Below are 20,000 nucleotides of genomic sequence, written 5' to 3'. Positions count from 1 at the left end.
CCCGGTAGACGGGGTCGCCTCTATCGGACTTTGCCGTTCGGGCGCGTCTGCCCCGGTAGACGGGGTTGCCTCTTTCGGACTTTGCCGTTCGGGCGCGTCTGCCCCGGTAGACGGGGTTGCCTCTTTCGGACTTTGCCGTTCGGGCGCGTCTGCCCCGGTAGACGGGGTCGCTTTATTCGGACTTTGCCGTTCGGGCGCGTCTGCCCCGGTAGACGGGGTTGCCTCTTTCGGACTTTGCCGTTCGGGCGCGTCTGCCCCGGTAGACGGGGTCGCCTCTTTCGGACTTTGCCGTTCGGGCGCGTCTGGCCCGGTAGACGGGGTCGCTTTATTCGGACTTTGCCGTTCGGGCGCGTCTGCCCCGGTAGACGGGGTCGCCTCTATCGGACTTTGCCGTTCGGGCGCGTCTGCCCCGGTAGACGGGGTTGCCTCTTTCGGACTTTGCCGTTCGGGCGCGTCTGCCCCGGTAGACGGGGTTGCCTCTTTCGGACTTTGCCGTTCGGGCGCGTCTGCCCCGGTAGACGGGGTCGCTTTATTCGGACTTTGCCGTTCGGGCGCGTCTGCCCCGGTAGACGGGGTTGCCTCTTTCGGACTTTGCCGTTCGGGCGCGTCTGCCCCGGTAGACGGGGTCGCCTCTTTCGGACTTTGCCGTTCGGGCGCGTCTGGCCCGGTAGACGGGGTCGCTTTATTCGGACTTTGCCGTTCGGGCGCGTCTGCCCCGGTAGACGGGGTCGCTTTATTCGGACTTTGCCGTTCGGGCGCGTCTGCCCCGGTAGACGGGGTCGCTTTATTCGGACTTTGCCGTTCGGGCGCGTCTGCCCCGGTAGACGGGGTTGCCTCTTTCGGACTTTGCCGTTCGGGCGCGTCTGCCCCGGTAGACGGGGTCGCTTTATTCGGACTTTGCCGTTCGGGCGCGTCTGGCCCGGTAGACGGGGTTGCCTCTTTCGGACTTTGCCGTTCGGGCGCGTCTGCCCCGGTAGACGGGGTCGCTTTATTCGGACTTTGCCGTTCGGGCGCGTCTGCCCCGGTAGACGGGGTCGCTTTATTCGGACTTTGCCGTTCGGGCGCGTCTGCCCCGGTAGACGGGGTCGCTTTATTCGGACTTTGCCGTTCGGGCGCGTCTGCCCCGGTAGACGGGGTCGCTTTATTCGGACTTTGCCGTTCGGGCGCGTCTGGCCCGGTAGACGGGGTTGCCTCTTTCGGACTTTGCCGTTCGGGCGCGTCTGCCCCGGTAGACGGGGTCGCCTCTATCGGACTTTGCCGTTCGGGCGCGTCTGCCCCGGTAGACGGGGTTGCCTCTTTCGGACTTTGCCGTTCGGGCGCGTCTGGCCCGGTAGACGGGGTCGCTTTATTCGGACTTTGCCGTTCGGGCGCGTCTGCCCCGGTAGACGGGGTCGCTTTATTCGGACTTTGCCGTTCGGGCGCGTCTGCCCCGGTAGACGGGGTTGCCTCTTTCGGACTTTGCCGTTCGGGCGCGTCTGCCCCGGTAGACGGGGTCGCTTTATTCGGACTTTGCCGTTCGGGCGCGTCTGCCCCGGTAGACGGGGTTGCCTCTTTCGGACTTTGCCGTTCGGGCGCGTCTGCCCCAGTAGACGGGGTCGCCTCTTTCGGACTTTGCCGTTCGGGCGCGTCTGGCCCGGTAGACGGGGTCGCTTTATTCGGACTTTGCCGTTCGGGCGCGTCTGCCCCGGTAGACGGGGTCGCTTTATTCGGACTTTGCCGTTCGGGCGCGTCTGCCCCGGTAGACGGGGTCGCTTTATTGGGACTTTGCCGATCGGGCGCGTTCGCCCCGGTTGACGGGGATGCCCCTTTCGGACTTTGCCGTTCGGGCGCGTCTGCCCCGGTAGACGGGGTCGCCTCTATCGGACTTTGCCGTTCGGGCGCGTCTGCCCCGGTAGACGGGGTCGCTTTATTCGGACTTTGCCGTTCGGGCGCGTCTGCCCCGGTAGACGGGGTCGCTTTATTCGGACTTTGCCGTTCGGGCGCGTCTGCCCCGGTAGACGGGGTTGCCTCTTTCGGACTTTGCCGTTCGGGCGCGTTCGCCCCGGCCGACGCGGGCCGAAAGTCGTTTGCGACTTTGCCTTCCCTGTGTAGGGCGTTCAAAGGCGCATCTTTTGTTACCAATCTCGTCACTTTGCTACCAGTCTGGGCCGAGATACGTGCGATTGAACGGCATCGCCTAGGCAGACGCGGTACGGGGTTTTCGAATTTTTAAAGGTCCTTTTCTCTGGTGGAGCACGACGAATTTTACAGCGCCGCGTCGGCCGCGCTGCGGCGCATCTTTTTCGAGCATCGGCGCTCCTCTCCTGACATTGCGGTCGGAGCAGCGGGCGATTCACCGCTCGCGACAGGGAGACTTTGACCATTTCAAACTTTTCACGGCCGGCCGCTATGTCTCAAGCCTTCGCAATTTGAAGTCAGTGTGTAGGCGAATCTTTTGCCACCGGTCCCGTCGTTTTCCTGCCATTCTCGCTCGAGATAGGGGCGATTCAACAGTCTCGCCTAGGCAGACGCGGTTCCCTCCCCGGCGAACGCGGTAAACGGTCTTCGAGTTTTTAAAGGCCGAGCGCGACGAAATTTACGCCGCGGTTCGGCCGCGCTGCCGCGCATCTTGTGCAGTCATCGCCGACCCGCTGCTTCCAATGCAGCCGGAGAAGCGGGCGATTGACCAGGCTTCGCGGCGGTTCCCGTGGGCGCAGCCGCTCAATTTTTAGTTGCGCGCGTTGGGCTGAGAAAGGCGAACATTTTGAGACCTTTCCCGTCCCTTTCGCGCAACGCAAGTGAGAGTTACGCTCGTTTGAAGCTCGCCTAGGCAGACGCGGTCCCGCCTAGGCAGACGCGGTAAATGGTCTTCGAATTTTTAAAGGCACTTTGAACTGGCGGAGCGCGACGAAATTTACGCCACGGTTCGGCCGCGCCGGCGCGCATCTTGTGCAGTCATCGCGGACTCGATGCTTCCACTGTAGCCGGAGCAGCGGGTGATTGACCAGGCTCGCAAGGGGCCGCCTTTTCTAATCTTCGCGGCCGTTCCCGTGGGCGAATTCGCTCCATTCTTAGTTCCGCGTGTGGGGCTGAGAAGGGCGAACATTTCGAGACCTCTCCCGTCCCTTTCGCGCAACGCAAGTGAGAGTTACGCTCGTTTGAATCTCGCCTAGGCAGACGCGGCCCCGCCTAGGCAGACGCGGTTCCCTCCCCGGCGAACGCGGTAACTGGTTTTCGAATTTTTATAGTAACTTTCAACTGGCGCAACGCGACGAAATTTACGCCACGTGTCGGCCGCGCTGGCGCGCATCTTGTGCAGTCGTGCTCGACCCGCTGCTTCCACTGCGGCCGGAGCAGCGGGTGGTTGACCAGTCTCGCAAGGGGCCGCGTTTTCGAATTTTCGCGGCCGTTGCCTTGAGCGCAGCCACTCAATTTTTACTTGGTCGTGTTGGGCAAAGAATGGCGAATATTTTGAGACCTTTCCCGTCCCTTTCGCGCAACGCAAGTGAGAGTTACGCTCGTTTGAAGCTCGCCTAGGCAGACGCGGTCCCGCCTAGGCAGACGCGGTTGCCTCCCCGGCGGACGCGGTAAATGGTTTTCGAGTTTTTAAAGGCACTTTGAACTGGCGGAGCGCGACGAAATTTACGCCACGGTTCGGCCGCGCCGGCGCGCATCTTCTGCAGTCATCGCGGACTCGATGCTTCCACTGTAGCCGGAGCAGCGGGTGATTGACCAGGCTCGCAAGGGGCCGCCTTTTCTAATCTTCGCGGCCGTTCCCGTGGGCGAATCCGCTCCATTCTTAGTTCCGCGTGTGGGGCTGAGAAGGGCGAACATTTTGAGACCTTTCCCGTCCCTTTCGCGCAACGCAAGGGAGAGTTACGCTCGTTTGAAGCTCGCCTAGGCAGACGCGGTCCCGCCTAGGCAGACGCGGTTGCCTCCCCGGCGGACGCGGTAAATGGTTTTCGAGTTTTTAAAGGCACTTTGAACTGGCGGAGCGCGACGAAATTTACGTCACGGTTCGGCCGCGCCGGCGCGCAGCTTGTGCAGTCATCGCGGACTCGATGCTTCCACTGTAGCCGGAGCAGCGGGTGATTGACCAGGCTCGCAAGGGGCCGCCTTTTCTAATCTTCGCGGCCGTTCCCGTGGGCGAATCCGCTCCATTCTTAGTTCCGCGTGTGGGGCTGAGAAGGGCGAACATTTCGAGACCTCTCCCGTCCGTTTCGCGCAACGCAAGTGAGAGTTACGCTCGTTTGAATCTCGCCTAGGCAGACGCGGCCCCGCCTAGGCAGACGCGGTTCCCTCCCCGGCGAACGCGGTAACTGGTTTTCGAATTTTTATAGTAACTTTCAACTGGCGCAACGCGACGAAATTTACGCCACGTGTCGGCCGCGCTGGCGCGCATCTTGTGCAGTCGTGCTCGACCCGCTGCTTCCACTGCGGCCGGAGCAGCGGGTGGTTGACCAGTCTCGCAAGGGGCCGCGTTTTCGAATTTTCGCGGCCGTTGCCTTGAGCGCAGCCGCTCAACTTTTACTTGGTCGTGTTGGGCTAAGAATGGCGAATATTTTGAGACCTTTCCCGTCTCTTTCGCGCAAAGCAAGGCAGAGTTACGTTCGTTTGAATCTCGCCTAGGCAGACGCGGCCCCGCCTAGGCAGACGCGGTTCCCTCCCCGGCGAACGCGGTAACTGGTTTTCGAATTTTTAAAGACACTTTCACCTGGCGCAACGCGACGAAATTTACGCCACGTGTCGGCCGCGCTGGCGCGCATCTTGTGCAGTCGTCCTCGACCCGCTGCTTCCACTGCGGCCGGAGCAGCGGGTGATTGACCAGTCTCGCAAGGGGCCGCGTTTTCGAATTTTCGCGGCCGTTGCCTTGAGCGCAGCCACTCAATTTTTACTTGGTCGTGTTGGGCAAAGAATGGCGAATATTTTGAGACCTTTGCCGTCCCTTTCGCGCAACGCAAGTGAGAGTTACGCTCGTTTGAAGCTCGCCTAGGCAGACGCGGTCCCGCCTAGGCAGACGCGGTTGCCTCCCCGGCGGACGCGGTAAATGGTTTTCGAGTTTTTAAAGGCACTTTGAACTGGCGGAGCGCGACGAAATTTACGTCACGGTTCGGCCGCGCCGGCGCGCAGCTTGTGCAGTCATCGCGGACTCGATGCTTCCACTGTAGCCGGAGCAGCGGGTGATTGACCAGGTTCGCAAGGGGCCGCCTTTTCTAATCTTCGCGGCCGTTCCCGTGGGCGAATCCGCTCCATCATTAGTTCCGCGTGTGGGGCTGAGAAAGGCGAACATTGTGAGACCTTTCTCGTCCCTTTCGCGCAACGCAAGTGAGAGTTACGCTCGTTTGAAGCTCGCCTAGGCAGACGCGGTCCCGCCTAGGCAGACGCGGTTGTCTCCCCGGCGGACGCGGTAACTGGTTTTCGAGTTTTTAAAGGCACTTTGAACTGGCGGAGCGCGACGAAATTTACGCCACGGTTCGGCCGCGCCGGCGCGCATCTTGTGCAGTCATCGCGGACTCGATGCTTCCACTGTAGCCGGAGCAGCGGGTGATTGACCAGGCTCGCAAGGGGCCGCCTTTTCTAATCTTCGCGGCCGTTCCCGTAGGCGAATTCGCTCCATTCTTAGTTCCGCGTGTGGGGCTGAGAAGGGCGAACATTTCGAGACCTCTCCCGTCCCTTTCGCGCAACGCAAGTGAGAGTTACGCTCGTTTGAATCTCGCCTAGGCAGACGCGGCCCCGCCTAGGCAGACGCGGTTCCCTCCCCGGCGAACGCGGTAACTGGTTTTCGAATTTTTATAGTAACTTTCAACTGGCGCAACGCGACGAAATTTACGCCACGTGTCGGCCGCGCTGGCGCGCATCTTGTGCAGTCGTGCTCGACCCGCTGCTTCCACTGCGGCCGGAGCAGCGGGTGGTTGACCAGTCTCGCAAGGGGCCGCGTTTTCGAATTTTTGGCGGCCGTTGCCTTAAGCGCAGCCACTCAATTTTTACTTGGTCGTGTTGGGCAAAGAATGGCGAATATTTTGAGACCTTTCCCGTCCCTTTCGCGCAAAGCAAGGCAGAGTTACGTTCGTTTGAATCTCGCCTAGGCAGACGCGGCCCCCGCCTAGGCAGACGCGGTTCCCTCCCCGGCGAACGCGGTAACTGGTTTTCGAATTTTTAAAGGCACTTTCACCTGGCGCAACGCGACGAAATTTACGCCACGTGTCGGCCGCGCCGGCGCGCATCTTGTGCAGTCATCGCGGACTCGATGCTTCCACTGTAGCCGGAGCAGCGGGTGATTGACCAGGCTCGCAAGGGGCCGCCTTTTCTAATCTTCGCGGCCGTTCCCGTGGGCGAATCCGCTCCATTCTTAGTTCCGCGTGTGGGGCTGAGAAGGGCAAACATTTTGAGACCTTTCCCGTCCCTTTCGCGCAACGCAAGTGAGAGTTACGCTCGTTTGAAGCTCGCCTAGGCAGACGCGGTCCCGCCTAGGCAGACGCGGTTGCCTCCCCGGCGGACGCGGTAAATGGTTTTCGAGTTTTTAAAGGCACTTTGAACTGGCGGAGCGCGACGAAATTTACGTCACGGTTCGGCCGCGCCGGCGCGCAGCTTGTGCAGTCATCGCGGACTCGATGCTTCCACTGTAGCCGGAGCAGCGGGTGATTGACCAGGCTCGCAAGGGGCCGCCTTTTCTAATCTTCGCGGCCGTTCCCGTGGGCGGATCCGCTCGATTCTTAGTTCCGCGTGTGGGGCTGAGAAGGGCGAACATTTTGAGACCTCTCCCGTCCCTTTCGCGCAACGCAAGTGAGAGTTACGCTCGTTTGAATCTCGCCTAGGCAGACGCGGCCCCGCCTAGGCAGACGCGGTTCCCTCCCCGGCGAACGCGGTAACTGGTTTTCGAATTTTTATAGTAACTTTCAACTGGCGCAACGCGACGAAATTTACGACACGTGTCGGCCGCGCTGGCGCGCATCTTGTGCAGTCGTCCTCGACCCGCTGCTTCCACTGCGGCCGGAGCAGCGGGTGGTTGACCAGTCTCGCAAGGGGCCGCGTTTTCGAATTTTCGCGGCGGTTTCCGTGGGCGCAGCCGCTCACTTTTTAGTTGCGCGCGTTGGGCTGAGAAAGGCGAACATTTTGAGACCTTTCCCGTCCCTTTCGCGCAACGCAAGTGAGAGTTACGCTCGTTTGAAGCTCGCCTAGGCAGACGCGGTCCCGCCTAGGCAGACGCGGTTCCCTCCCCGGCGGACGCGGTAAACGGTTTTCGAATTTTTAAAGGCACTTTCACCTGGCGGAACGCGGCGAAATTTACGCCACGTGTCGGCCGCGCTGCGGCGCATCTTGTGCAGTCGTCCTCGACCCGCTGCTTCCACTGCGGCCGGAGCAGCGGGTGATTGACCAGTCTCGCAAGGGGCCGCGTTTTCGAATTTTCGCGGCCGTTGCCTTGAGCGCAGCCACTCAATTTTTACTTGGTCGTGTTGGGCAAAGAATGGCGAATATTTTGAGACCTTTGCCGTCCCTTTCGCGCAACGCAAGTGAGAGTTACGCTCGTTTGAAGCTCGCCTAGGCAGACGCGGTCCCGCCTAGGCAGACGCGGTTGCCTCCCCGGCGGACGCGGTAAATGGTTTTCGAGTTTTTAAAGGCACTTTGAACTGGCGGAGCGCGACGAAATTTACGTCACGGTTCGGCCGCGCCGGCGCGCAGCTTGTGCAGTCATCGCGGACTCGATGCTTCCACTGTAGCCGGAGCAGCGGGTGATTGACCAGGTTCGCAAGGGGCCGCCTTTTCTAATCTTCGCGGCCGTTCCCGTGGGCGAATCCGCTCCATCATTAGTTCCGCGTGTGGGGCTGAGAAAGGCGAACATTTTGAGACCTTTCTCGTCCCTTTCGCGCAACGCAAGTGAGAGTTACGCTCGTTTGAAGCTCGCCTAGGCAGACGCGGTCCCGCCTAGGCAGACGCGGTTGTCTCCCCGGCGGACGCGGTAACTGGTTTTCGAGTTTTTAAAGGCACTTTGAACTGGCGGAGCGCGACGAAATTTACGCCACGGTTCGGCCGCGCCGGCGCGCATCTTGTGCAGTCATCGCGGACTCGATGCTTCCACTGTAGCCGGAGCAGCGGGTGATTGACCAGGCTCGCAAGGGGCCGCCTTTTCTAATCTTCGCGGCCGTTCCCGTGGGCGAATCCGCTCCATTCTTAGTTCCGCGTGTGGGGCTGAGAAGGGCGAACATTTCGAGACCTCTCCCGTCCGTTTCGCGCAACGCAAGTGAGAGTTACGCTCGTTTGAATCTCGCCTAGGCAGACGCGGCCCCGCCTAGGCAGACGCGGTTCCCTCCCCGGCGAACGCGGTAACTGGTTTTCGAATTTTTATAGTAACTTTCAACTGGCGCAACGCGACGAAATTTACGCCACGTGTCGGCCGCGCTGGCGCGCATCTTGTGCAGTCGTGCTCGACCCGCTGCTTCCACTGCGGCCGGAGCAGCGGGTGGTTGACCAGTCTCGCAAGGGGCCGCGTTTTCGAATTTTCGCGGCCGTTGCCTTGAGCGCAGCCGCTCAACTTTTACTTGGTCGTGTTGGGCTAAGAATGGCGAATATTTTGAGACCTTTCCCGTCTCTTTCGCGCAAAGCAAGGCAGAGTTACGTTCGTTTGAATCTCGCCTAGGCAGACGCGGCCCCGCCTAGGCAGACGCGGTTCCCTCCCCGGCGAACGCGGTAACTGGTTTTCGAATTTTTAAAGACACTTTCACCTGGCGCAACGCGACGAAATTTACGCCACGTGTCGGCCGCGCTGGCGCGCATCTTGTGCAGTCGTCCTCGACCCGCTGCTTCCACTGCGGCCGGAGCAGCGGGTGATTGACCAGTCTCGCAAGGGGCCGCGTTTTCGAATTTTCGCGGCCGTTGCCTTGAGCGCAGCCACTCAATTTTTACTTGGTCGTGTTGGGCAAAGAATGGCGAATATTTTGAGACCTTTGCCGTCCCTTTCGCGCAACGCAAGTGAGAGTTACGCTCGTTTGAAGCTCGCCTAGGCAGACGCGGTCCCGCCTAGGCAGACGCGGTTGCCTCCCCGGCGGACGCGGTAAATGGTTTTCGAGTTTTTAAAGGCACTTTGAACTGGCGGAGCGCGACGAAATTTACGTCACGGTTCGGCCGCGCCGGCGCGCAGCTTGTGCAGTCATCGCGGACTCGATGCTTCCACTGTAGCCGGAGCAGCGGGTGATTGACCAGGTTCGCAAGGGGCCGCCTTTTCTAATCTTCGCGGCCGTTCCCGTGGGCGAATCCGCTCCATCATTAGTTCCGCGTGTGGGGCTGAGAAGGGCGAACATTTTGAGACCTTTCTCGTCCCTTTCGCGCAACGCAAGTGAGAGTTACGCTCGTTTGAAGCTCGCCTAGGCAGACGCGGTCCCGCCTAGGCAGACGCGGTTGTCTCCCCGGCGGACGCGGTAACTGGTTTTCGAGTTTTTAAAGGCACTTTGAACTGGCGGAGCGCGACGAAATTTACGCCACGGTTCGGCCGCGCCGGCGCGCATCTTGTGCAGTCATCGCGGACTCGATGCTTCCACTGTAGCCGGAGCAGCGGGTGATTGACCAGGCTCGCAAGGGGCCGCCTTTTCTAATCTTCGCGGCCGTTCCCGTAGGCGAATTCGCTCCATTCTTAGTTCCGCGTGTGGGGCTGAGAAGGGCGAACATTTCGAGACCTCTCCCGTCCGTTTCGCGCAACGCAAGTGAGAGTTACGCTCGTTTGAATCTCGCCTAGGCAGACGCGGCCCCGCCTAGGCAGACGCGGTTCCCTCCCCGGCGAACGCGGTAACTGGTTTTCGAATTTTTATAGTAACTTTCAACTGGCGCAACGCGACGAAATTTACGCCACGTGTCGGCCGCGCTGGCGCGCATCTTGTGCAGTCGTGCTCGACCCGCTGCTTCCACTGCGGCCGGAGCAGCGGGTGGTTGACCAGTCTTGCAAGGGGCCGCGTTTTCGAATTTTTGGCGGCCGTTGCCTTAAGCGCAGCCACTCAATTTTTACTTGGTCGTGTTGGGCAAAGAATGGCGAATATTTTGAGACCTTTCCCGTCCCTTTCGCGCAAAGCAAGGCAGAGTTACGTTCGTTTGAATCTCGCCTAGGCAGACGCGGCCCCCGCCTAGGCAGACGCGGTTCCCTCCCCGGCGAACGCGGTAACTGGTTTTCGAATTTTTAAAGGCACTTTCACCTGGCGCAACGCGACGAAATTTACGCCACGTGTCGGCCGCGCCGGCGCGCATCTTGTGCAGTCATCGCGGACTCGATGCTTCCACTGTAGCCGGAGCAGCGGGTGATTGACCAGGCTCGCAAGGGGCCGCCTTTTCTAATCTTCGCGGCCGTTCCCGTGGGCGAATCCGCTCCATTCTTAGTTCCGCGTGTGGGGCTGAGAAGGGCAAACATTTTGAGACCTTTCCCGTCCCTTTCGCGCAACGCAAGTGAGAGTTACGCTCGTTTGAAGCTCGCCTAGGCAGACGCGGTCCCGCCTAGGCAGACGCGGTTGCCTCCCCGGCGGACGCGGTAAATGGTTTTCGAGTTTTTAAAGGCACTTTGAACTGGCGGAGCGCGACGAAATTTACGTCACGGTTCGGCCGCGCCGGCGCGCAGCTTGTGCAGTCATCGCGGACTCGATGCTTCCACTGTAGCCGGAGCAGCGGGTGATTGACCAGGCTCGCAAGGGGCCGCCTTTTCTAATCTTCGCGGCCGTTCCCGTGGGCGCAGCCGCTCACTTTTTAGTTGCGCGCGTTGGGCTGAGAAAGGCGAACATTTTGAGACCTTTCCCGTCCCTTTCGCGCAACGCAAGTGAGAGTTACGCTCGTTTGAAGCTCGCCTAGGCAGACGCGGTCCCGCCTAGGCAGACGCGGTTCCCTCCCCGGCGGACGCGGTAAACGGTTTTCGAATTTTTAAAGGCACTTTCACCTGGCGGAACGCGGCGAAATTTACGCCACGTGTCGGCCGCGCTGCGGCGCATCTTGTGCAGTCGTCCTCGACCCGCTGCTTCCACTGTAGCCGGAGCAGCGGGTGATTGACCAGGTTCGCAAGGGGCCGCCTTTTCGAATCTTCACGGCCGTTCCCGTGGGCGCAGCCGCTCAATTTTTAGTTCCGCGTGTGGGGCTGAGAAAGGCGAATATTTTGAGACCTTTCCCGTCCCTTTCGCGCAACGGAAGGCAGAGTTACGTTCGTTTGAAGCCCGCTCCGGTAGACGCGCTTATGACCCGCGGGGGTCTGGGTACTTATCGCTGCATATATAAGGGGGCATACCGCCTAGGCAGACGCGAAACAGTAAAGCGTCCGCTTTGTCAGCAAAGTCCGAAACGGACCTCTCGACGCCCGGGAGGTGAATTCGGGCTTTAGGCGGCCTCGGCAGATGTGATTTTCATGAGTTTGTGCATTATTTATGCGAGTTTTGCGGCGAACGCGCCTCGAGTACGGCGGCTCGCCCGACGGCTATGTCCACGAGTACGGCTCGTGCGGGGCGCCGCGGAAGCGCGGTTGTGCGATGCCGCAGCAAAGCGCGCACGATTTGAGTGGCTTTTGCGGCGAACGCTCCTCGAGTACGGCGGTTCGCCCGATGACAATGTCCACGAGTACGGCTCGTGCGGGGCGCCGCGGAAGTGCTTTTTGCGATGCCGCAGCAAAGCGCGCACGATTTGAGTGGCTTTTGCGGCGAACGCTCCTCGAGTACGGCGGTTCGCCCGATGACAATGTCCACGAGTACGGCTCGTGCGGGGCGCCGCGGAAGTGCTTTTTGCGATGCCGCAGCAAAGCGCGCACGATTTGAGTGGCTTTTGCGGCGAACGCTCCTCGAGTACGGCGGTTCGCCCGATGACAATGTCCACGAGTACGGCTCGTGCGGGGCGCCGCGGAAGTGCTTTTTTGCGATGCCGCAGCAAAGCGCGCTCGATTTGAGGGGCTCTTGCCGCCAACGCGCCTCGAGTACGGCGGTTGGCCCGATGACAATGTCCACGAGTACGGCTCGTGCGGGGCGCCGGGGCAGCGCTTTCGTGCGATGCCGCAGGAAAGCGCGCACGATTTGAGCGGCTCTTGCGGCGAACGCGCCTCGAGTACGGCGGTTCGCCCGACGGCTATGTCCACGAGTACGGCTCGTGCGGGGCGCCGGGGCAGCGCTTTCGTGCGATGCCGCAGGAAAGCGCGCACGATTTGAGCGGCTCTTGCGGCGAACGCGCCTCGAGTACGGCGGTTCGCCCGATGACAATGTCCACGAGTACGGCTCGTGCGGGGCGCCGCGGAAGTGCTTTTTTGCGATGCCGCAGCAAAGCGCGCTCGATTTGAGGGGCTCTTGCCGCCAACGCGCCTCGAGTACGGCGGTTGGCCCGATGACAATGTCCACGAGTACGGCTCGTGCGGGGCGCCAGGGCAGCGCTTTCGTGCGATGCCGCAGGAAAGCGCGCACGATTTGAGCGGCTCTTGCGGCGAACGCGCCTCGAGTACGGCGCTTCGCCCGACGGCTATGTCCACGAGTACGGCTCGTGCGGGGCGCCGGGGATGCGCTTTCGTGCGATGCCGCAGCAAAGCGCGCACGATTTGAGCGGCTCTTGCGGCGAACGCGCCTCGAGTACGGCGGTTCGCCCGACGGCTATGTCCACGAGTACGGCTCGTGCGGGGCGCCGCGGAAGCGCGGCGTTGTGATGCCGCGGAAAAGCGCGCACGATTTGTGCGGCTCTTGCGGCGAAAGTGGCACGAGTACGGCGATTTACTCACCCACGGAGGTCTGGGTACTTATCGCTGCTATTATATGGGGGTCCCAGTGGAGCAGTCGGCGGCGCGCGCCCGCGTGTGCGCGCCGTGACCGGGTCTGATATGCGGCCTCGTGCCCAGCGTGTCCCCGTCCCTCGGACCCCACGGCATTCGTCTGCAGCCTCATCCGCGTCTGCGATAGGGGCTGGTTGTCGGACGACGCTGTTTCCACGTTTTACGAGGTGTGTTCCGTGCTACCCGGACTCGATTCCGTGCGAGCGCGCCGAAGACGCGGGCGTGTCCCGTCGTCTGGCGGCTTGGCCGTCTCGGCTACGCAGCAAGCGCCGTCCAGTTGCCTAATGCTGCGGCCCTAGAGGCCGATGTGCGCACTGGTGGGCGCGTTACAAATGCTTTGCCTAAAGGCACACGTGCTCTCTTGCCGCGTGGCGATTGCCGTACCTACGGGTCGGATGCCGCAGCGAGCTCGAACGATGCACGGGCAGCGCAAGCTGCCGCGAAAAAGATGCGTCGCGCGCTGGGGGTTTATGGCGGCCCTATCGGCGGCGACGAGGCACCCTTCTGGAGCGAAAAGGGAATGCCTATGCATCATACCTGGTTGATCCTGCCAGTAATCATATGCTTGTCTCAAAGATTAAGCCATGCATGTCTAAGTACATGCCGAAATAAGGCGAAACCGCGAATGGCTCATTAAATCAGTTATGGTTCCTTAGATCGTTTCTTTCTACTTGGACAACTGTGGCAATTCTAGAGCTAATACATGCATTGAGCCTGAAGGCCTTTGGCTGACGGGCGCTTTTATTAGACCAAGACCCATCGGGCTCTGCCCGTACTCTGTGGTGACTCTGGATAACTTTGTGCTGATCGCATGGCCATGAGCCGGCGACGTTTCTTTCAAGTGTCTGCCTTATCAACTTTCGATGGTAGGTTACTTGCCTACCATGGTTGTTACGGGTAACGGAGAATCAGGGTTCGATTCCGGAGAGGGAGCCTGAGAAACGGCTACCACATCCAAGGAAGGCAGCAGGCGCGCAAATTACCCACTCCCGGCACGGGGAGGTAGTGACGAAAAATAACAATACGGGACTCTTTTGAGGCCCCGTAATTGAAATGAGTACACTCTAAATCCTTTAACGAGGATCAATTGGAGGGCAAGTCTGGTGCCAGCAGCCGCGGTAATTCCAGCTCCAATAGCGTATACTAAAGCTGCTGCGGTTAAAAAGCTCGTAGTTGGATCTCAGTTCCAGACGAGTAGTGCATCTACCCGATGCGACGGCTCGGACTGAACATCATGCCGGTCCTCTCTTGGTGCCCTTCATTGGTGCGTCTCGAGGTGGCCTGCGCTTTTACTTTGAAAAAAATTAGAGTGCTCAACGCAGGCGAGTCGCCTGAATAAACTTGCATGGAATAATAGAACAAGACCCCGTTTCTGTTCTGTTGGTTTTTGGAATACGGGGTAATGATTAAGAGGGACAGACGGGGGCATTCGTATTGCGGCGCTAGAGGTGAAATTCTTGGACCGTCGCAAGACGAACTACTGCGAAAGCATTTGCCAAGAATGTTTTCTTTGATCAAGAACGAAAGTCAGAGCGTGGCTTTTTGGGCTTGTTGGTACATACTTCAAAGACACTGTAGCGCAGCAAAAGACGAGGACACAAGAAACGAGAGACGAACACCACGAGCGCTAACTTCCAACAAACTTTATTCTCCTGAAGCATCACACTTTTATACACCAGAAAACAGTAATCACACGTGCGAACAGTATCAATTTCTTAGAAAAACGAGCTCTTTATCTGAGAGGAGAATGGAAGGTGTGCTTACACACGAGCCTCCTGACCTATTTATCTTTTCGGCTTCAATTATTTCGCGCGTCAGCCTTTCTCTACTTTTTCCTATTACCAGACTTTTATCAAAGTAAGGCTTACAGGTTTTTGACTTGCATGCGAGAATGTGGTCAACCAGCGATCCGCCTTGCCCGTTTCTGACGTTGCGAGCGTGTTCCATTAGGCGCTCGTTCAGACATCTCCCCGTCTGGCCGATATAGTGTCTCCCGCATGACAAGGGAATTTGATATACAACACCTTCATCGCACGTGACGTAGGGCTTCTGGTGCCTAGTAGCGCAACCGCGCGCTTTGTTGGTGTTGGTTTTTCCCAGTTTGCACAACGTTGCAAGTTTTTTCGGCGCCGAGAACACGACGGTCGCATTCGCTCGTTGACCAATTCTTTTTAGATTGTGGGAAATCTTGTGTAGATAAGGTACTACAACAAGGTTTTTTCGTTCTCGAGGAACCGGGTTTAGGTTACATTGATTTTCTGGTTTCATTCTCTTAACAAGTTTTTCGGCAACAGAAACTTGAACATGAGAGGGGTACCCGGCATTAGTCAGCCTCTTGGACTGCTCTTGAAAACTATCGGTCATCATGTGCGGACAAGATTTCTGGAGAGCATTTTGAAAACATAAATTGACAATACCTCTTTTTACCAGTTTTGAATGAGCGGAGTGATATGGCAGCATCGGCTTGTTACTACGCGGCTGGTAGGCCCAGCATATGTGATGAGCGTGAAAGATGAAGTTAATATCTAAAAATCTAATGGAGTTATCGATGGGCAATTCGCATGTTAAAACAAGCGGTTTAAAATGTTCTCTCATGGTAGTTAAAATGCTCTGAGCCTTTGACTCAAGTGAGCCGTGGTCACACTTAACAAGAATAAAAAAGTCATCAACAAATCTAAAGACCTTGATTACGTCCAAGCTGTCTAGGTGGCTGGAAACAGCCTTGTCAAGTTTTGATAAAAACAGATACCAGCGTATCTCTGCTCAAGCTACCGAATGCTTGTGGGCTCAACATCTGCCACAACTACGGGCCGACCTTGCGAGCAGGACGAAGACAGCCCGGAGCACCGTCCACACCCTGGAGGCCCTGGATCTACCGGATGACGTGTCAAGGGTTCTATCGTTAGGACCAAAGTTCGCTGTGGAGCCCAAGCCGTCAGCTGCACAACTACTTGCGATGGTACGCCAAGTATCGCAGCGTGCAACGCAACTGGAACACGACCGCTGCATTTCAGAAGGAGTCGACGTTTTGAAGTGCTCAAAGCCAGGATCTTCCAAGCTACCCCTCAAGCGCGTCGAGTCCTTCATCAAGGAACAGGACCTGATCGTGCTGCCTGCTGACAAAGAAGGTGGCTTTGCAATTCTATCCTGTGAACTTTACAAGTCAAAGGCTGACGAAGCCGTGTCTTCTGTATTTAACTGCCGCAACGAAGTAATGATGTCAAAAGTAAAAGCTAAAGCGAAGAAGCTATGCAACAAGTTAAACCTTACCAAGCTGGCTAAAGAAATAGGCGATGCACGAAAAGATTTTTTAGACGTGTTTTTCAGTGCAAAAACCCATAAACCGGAAAAACCATTCAGGGTGATCATTTCTGAAACTGGCACATGGCAAAAAACGGTTTCAATGTACTTACAAAGCAAACTTAACCTTTTACCGCTTGACGACCCATTTATGGTTAAGAAATCTGACGAAATTTTAGACTTTGTTCGGTCGCGCTCTGATGACAGCATGGTTGCATTTTCTGTAGATGTTAAGGATCTATATTACTCGCTGCCGAATGACAAGGTGCTGTGCTGTGTAGAGGAGTGCATAGATGAGTTTGGGTGTGTTGCTTTCCAGAATGCGGCGGGTGTGTCGGCGAGCAGTTTTTTAGAAATTTTAGCTATTTACTTGCAGTCAACGTTTATTAACTGGGAAGGAAAACCCTACCTTCAGAAAGAAGGGATATGCATCGGGTCGTGCATAGCGCCGATTTTGAGTAATCTGTTTTTATCAAAACTTGACAAGGCTGTTTCCAGCCACCTAGACAGCTTGGACGTAATCAAGGTCTTTAGATTTGTTGATGACTTTTTTATTCTTGTTAAGTGTGACCACGGCTCACTTGAGTCAAAGGCTCAGAGCATTTTAACTACCATGAGAGAACATTTTAAACCGCTTGTTTTAACATGCGAATTGCCCATCGATAACTCCATTAGATTTTTAGATATTAACTTCATCTTTCACGCTCATCACATATGCTGGGCCTACCAGCCGCGTAGTAACAAGCCGATGCTGCCATATCACTCCGCTCATTCAAAACTGGTAAAAAGAGGTATTGTCAATTTATGTTTTCAAAATGCTCTCCAGAAATCTTGTCCGCACATGATGACCGATAGTTTTCAAGAGCAGTCCAAGAGGCTGACTAATGCCGGGTACCCCTCTCATGTTCAAGTTTCTGTTGCCGAAAAACTTGTTAAGAGAATGAAACCAGAAAATCAATGTAACCTAAACCCGGTTCCTCGAGAACGAAAAAACCTTGTTGTAGTACCTTATCTACACAAGATTTCCCACAATCTAAAAAGAATTGGTCAACGAGCGAATGCGACCGTCGTGTTCTCGGCGCCGAAAAAACTTGCAACGTTGTGCAAACTGGGAAAAACCAACACCAACAAAGCGCGCGGTTGCGCTACTAGGCACCAGAAGCCCTACGTCACGTGCGATGAAGGTGTTGTATATCAAATTCCCTTGTCATGCGGGAGACACTATATCGGCCAGACGGGGAGATGTCTGAACGAGCGCCTAATGGAACACGCTCGCAACGTCAGAAACGGGCAAGGCGGATCGCTGGTTGACCACATTCTCGCATGCAAGTCAAAAACCTGTAAGCCTTACTTTGATAAAAGTCTGGTAATAGGAAAAAGTAGAGAAAGGCTGACGCGCGAAATAATTGAAGCCGAAAAGATAAATAGGTCAGGAGGCTCGTGTGTAAGCACACCTTCCATTCTCCTCTCAGATAAAGAGCTCGTTTTTCTAAGAAATTGATACTGTTCGCACGTGTGATTACTGTTTTCTGGTGTATAAAAGTGTGATGCTTCAGGAGAATAAAGTTTGTTGGAAGTTAGCGCTCGTGGTGTTCGTCTCTCGTTTCTTGTGTCCTCGTCTTTTGCTGCGCTACAGTGTCTTTGAAAGTCAGAGGTTCGAAGGCGATCAGATACCGCCCTAGTTCTGACCATAAACGATGCCAACCAGCGATCCGCCTGAGTTACTCAAATGACTCGGCGGGCAGCTTCCGGGAAACCAAAGTATTTGGGTTCCGGGGGAAGTATGGTTGCAAAGCTGAAACTTAAAGGAATTGACGGAAGGGCACCACCAGGAGTGGAGCCTGCGGCTTAATTTGACTCAACACGGGAAAACTTACCCGGCCCGGACACTGGGAGGATTGACAGATTGAGAGCTCTTTCTTGATTCGGTGGATGGTGGTGCATGGCCGTTCTTAGTTGGTGGAGCGATTTGTCTGGTTAATTCCGATAACGAACGAGACTCTAGCCTATTAAATAGGTGCGGGGTTCCCAGCACCTTACAACCTTCTTAGAGGGACAAGCGGCTCCTAGCCGCACGAAACAGAGCAATAACAGGTCTGTGATGCCCTTAGATGTCCGGGGCCGCACGCGCGCTACACTGAAGGAAGCAGCGTGTCTTTATCCCTGTCTGAAAAGACTGGGTAACCCGTGGAACTTCTTTCGTGATTGGGATAGGGGCTTGCAATTGTTCCCCTTGAACGAGGAATTCCCAGTAAGCGCGAGTCATAAGCTCGCGTTGATTACGTCCCTGCCCTTTGTACACACCGCCCGTCGCTACTACCGATTGAATGATTTAGTGAGGTCTTCGGACCGATGTCCGGCGCGGCCTTTCGGTTGCGCCGGTCTGTTGGAAAGATGACCAAACTTGATCATTTAGAGGAAGTAAAAGTCGTAACAAGGTTTCCGTAGGTGAACCTGCGGAAGGATCATTACCGGATTGTGCTTGTCACACCCGGCGCCGCCCCCACTTATAAGCGGGGGAAGGCCTCAACCGCGGAGTTGCGAGATTCTGAAGCCGCTTCTCTGCACAAACTGTTGCGCCCAGCGGAGCTCCGTCACCAAGGGAAAGTCGGACGGGCTGTATCCGCAGGTTTGAACGGCGTAACGCACCACTCATGGTGGGCTTTCGGTTGTCGACAACCGTCGAAGAGGCGCAAACAGAGCCGGTAGGCAGGCCGAGGGAAAGGCCTGCCCGCTGCCAAGGGAACGGCGGCGGCTGCTGCGAAGTACGAAAGGAAACGCTGCTCGCTGGCTTTGTCGTGTTGCGACCACGAGTCGGTAGGCGGGCCGAGGGAAAGGCCTGCCCGCTGCCAAGGGAACGGCGGCGGCTGCTGCGAAGTACGAAAGGAAACGCTGCTCGCTGGCTTTGTCGTGTTGCGACCACGAGTCGGTAGGCGGGCCGAGGGAAAGGCCTGCCCGCTGCCAAGGGAACGGCGGCGGCTGCTGCGAAGTACGAAAGGAAACGCTGCTCGCTGGCTTTGTCGTGTTGCGACCACGAGTCGGTAGGCGGGCCGAGGGAAAGGCCTGCCCGCTGCCAAGGGAACGGCGGCGGCTGCTGCGAAGTACGAAAGGAAACGCTGCTCGCTGGCTTTGTCGTGTTGCGACCACGAGTCGGTAGGCGGGCCGAGGGAAAGGCCTGCCCGCTGCCAAGGGAACGGCGGCGGCTGCTGCGAAGTACGAGAGGAACCGCGGCTCGCTGGCTTTGTCGTGTTGCGACCACCAGTCGGTAGGCGGGCCAAGGGAAAGGCCTGCCCGCTGCCAAGGGAACGGCGGCGGCTGCTGCGAAGTACGAGAGGAACCGCGGCTCGCTGGCTGGGAAACTGCGCTTCTGCGCGACGCGCACGCGGCGGGACGCGCGCGGCCCAGGGAACGGCCGCGCGCGAAAGGTCTCGCACTGCGGGCGCGGAGTCTGACGCCGCGCCGACGGCGCGAAAGGAGGCACCGGGACCGAAAAGGACGAGGGATTATAATCCCGCACTTTGAACGCATTCGCGGCAGCCGGGTTCTCTTGCTGCTTCGTCCTTCCCAGCCTTCGAGTAGTCTGTCGGTGCGCTACCGAAACGCCGTCCATGGCACTGTGGCCGGTGGGCTCCTATTGCGGGAGTAGACTGATGAACGTCCGCTTTGCGGCTTGTTCCAAGTACGCGCTGCGTAGCCACGGCTAGGCGGTGCCTGTCTCCTTGCGAAGCAATGATGTGGCGAAATGGTCGAGTAGGGAGCAGCACGATGGCGCACCCGGGGGCGGCCGGACCGGGGGGCGTTGGGAAAACCCCCTCCCCTACAAAAGGGTGCAGCAGCGGTAGGCGGTGATGACTCGCCTTGAAAGATGTGAACAGCAGTTGAGTGTGAACAGCAACAAAAAAACCGCTGCTGGAGTCCGGGGGTAGCGTCGCTGCAGATCGCAGAAAGGTGCGTGAGGACG

General features: G+C 57.7%; 3 pseudogenes; 2 read left to right on the top strand and 1 right to left on the bottom strand.

Moving 5' to 3' along the window:
• Positions 1-20,000, bottom strand: part of LOC149324704 (uncharacterized) — a 100,706-nt pseudogene that overhangs the window by 56,503 nt on the left and 24,203 nt on the right.
• LOC149324711 (small subunit ribosomal RNA) lies at positions 13,274-14,301 on the top strand (annotated as a pseudogene).
• Positions 17,530-18,510, top strand: LOC149324710 (small subunit ribosomal RNA; annotated as a pseudogene; the record flags this gene model as incomplete).

The sequence above is a fragment of the Amblyomma mixtum genome, unplaced genomic scaffold, assembly GCF_055824585.1.
Source record: "Amblyomma mixtum isolate Tamu unplaced genomic scaffold, ASM5582458v1 scaffold_21, whole genome shotgun sequence".
Lineage (NCBI taxonomy): Eukaryota > Metazoa > Arthropoda > Arachnida > Ixodida > Ixodidae > Amblyomma > Amblyomma mixtum.
This window is presented reverse-complemented; position numbering and strand designations above follow the sequence as displayed.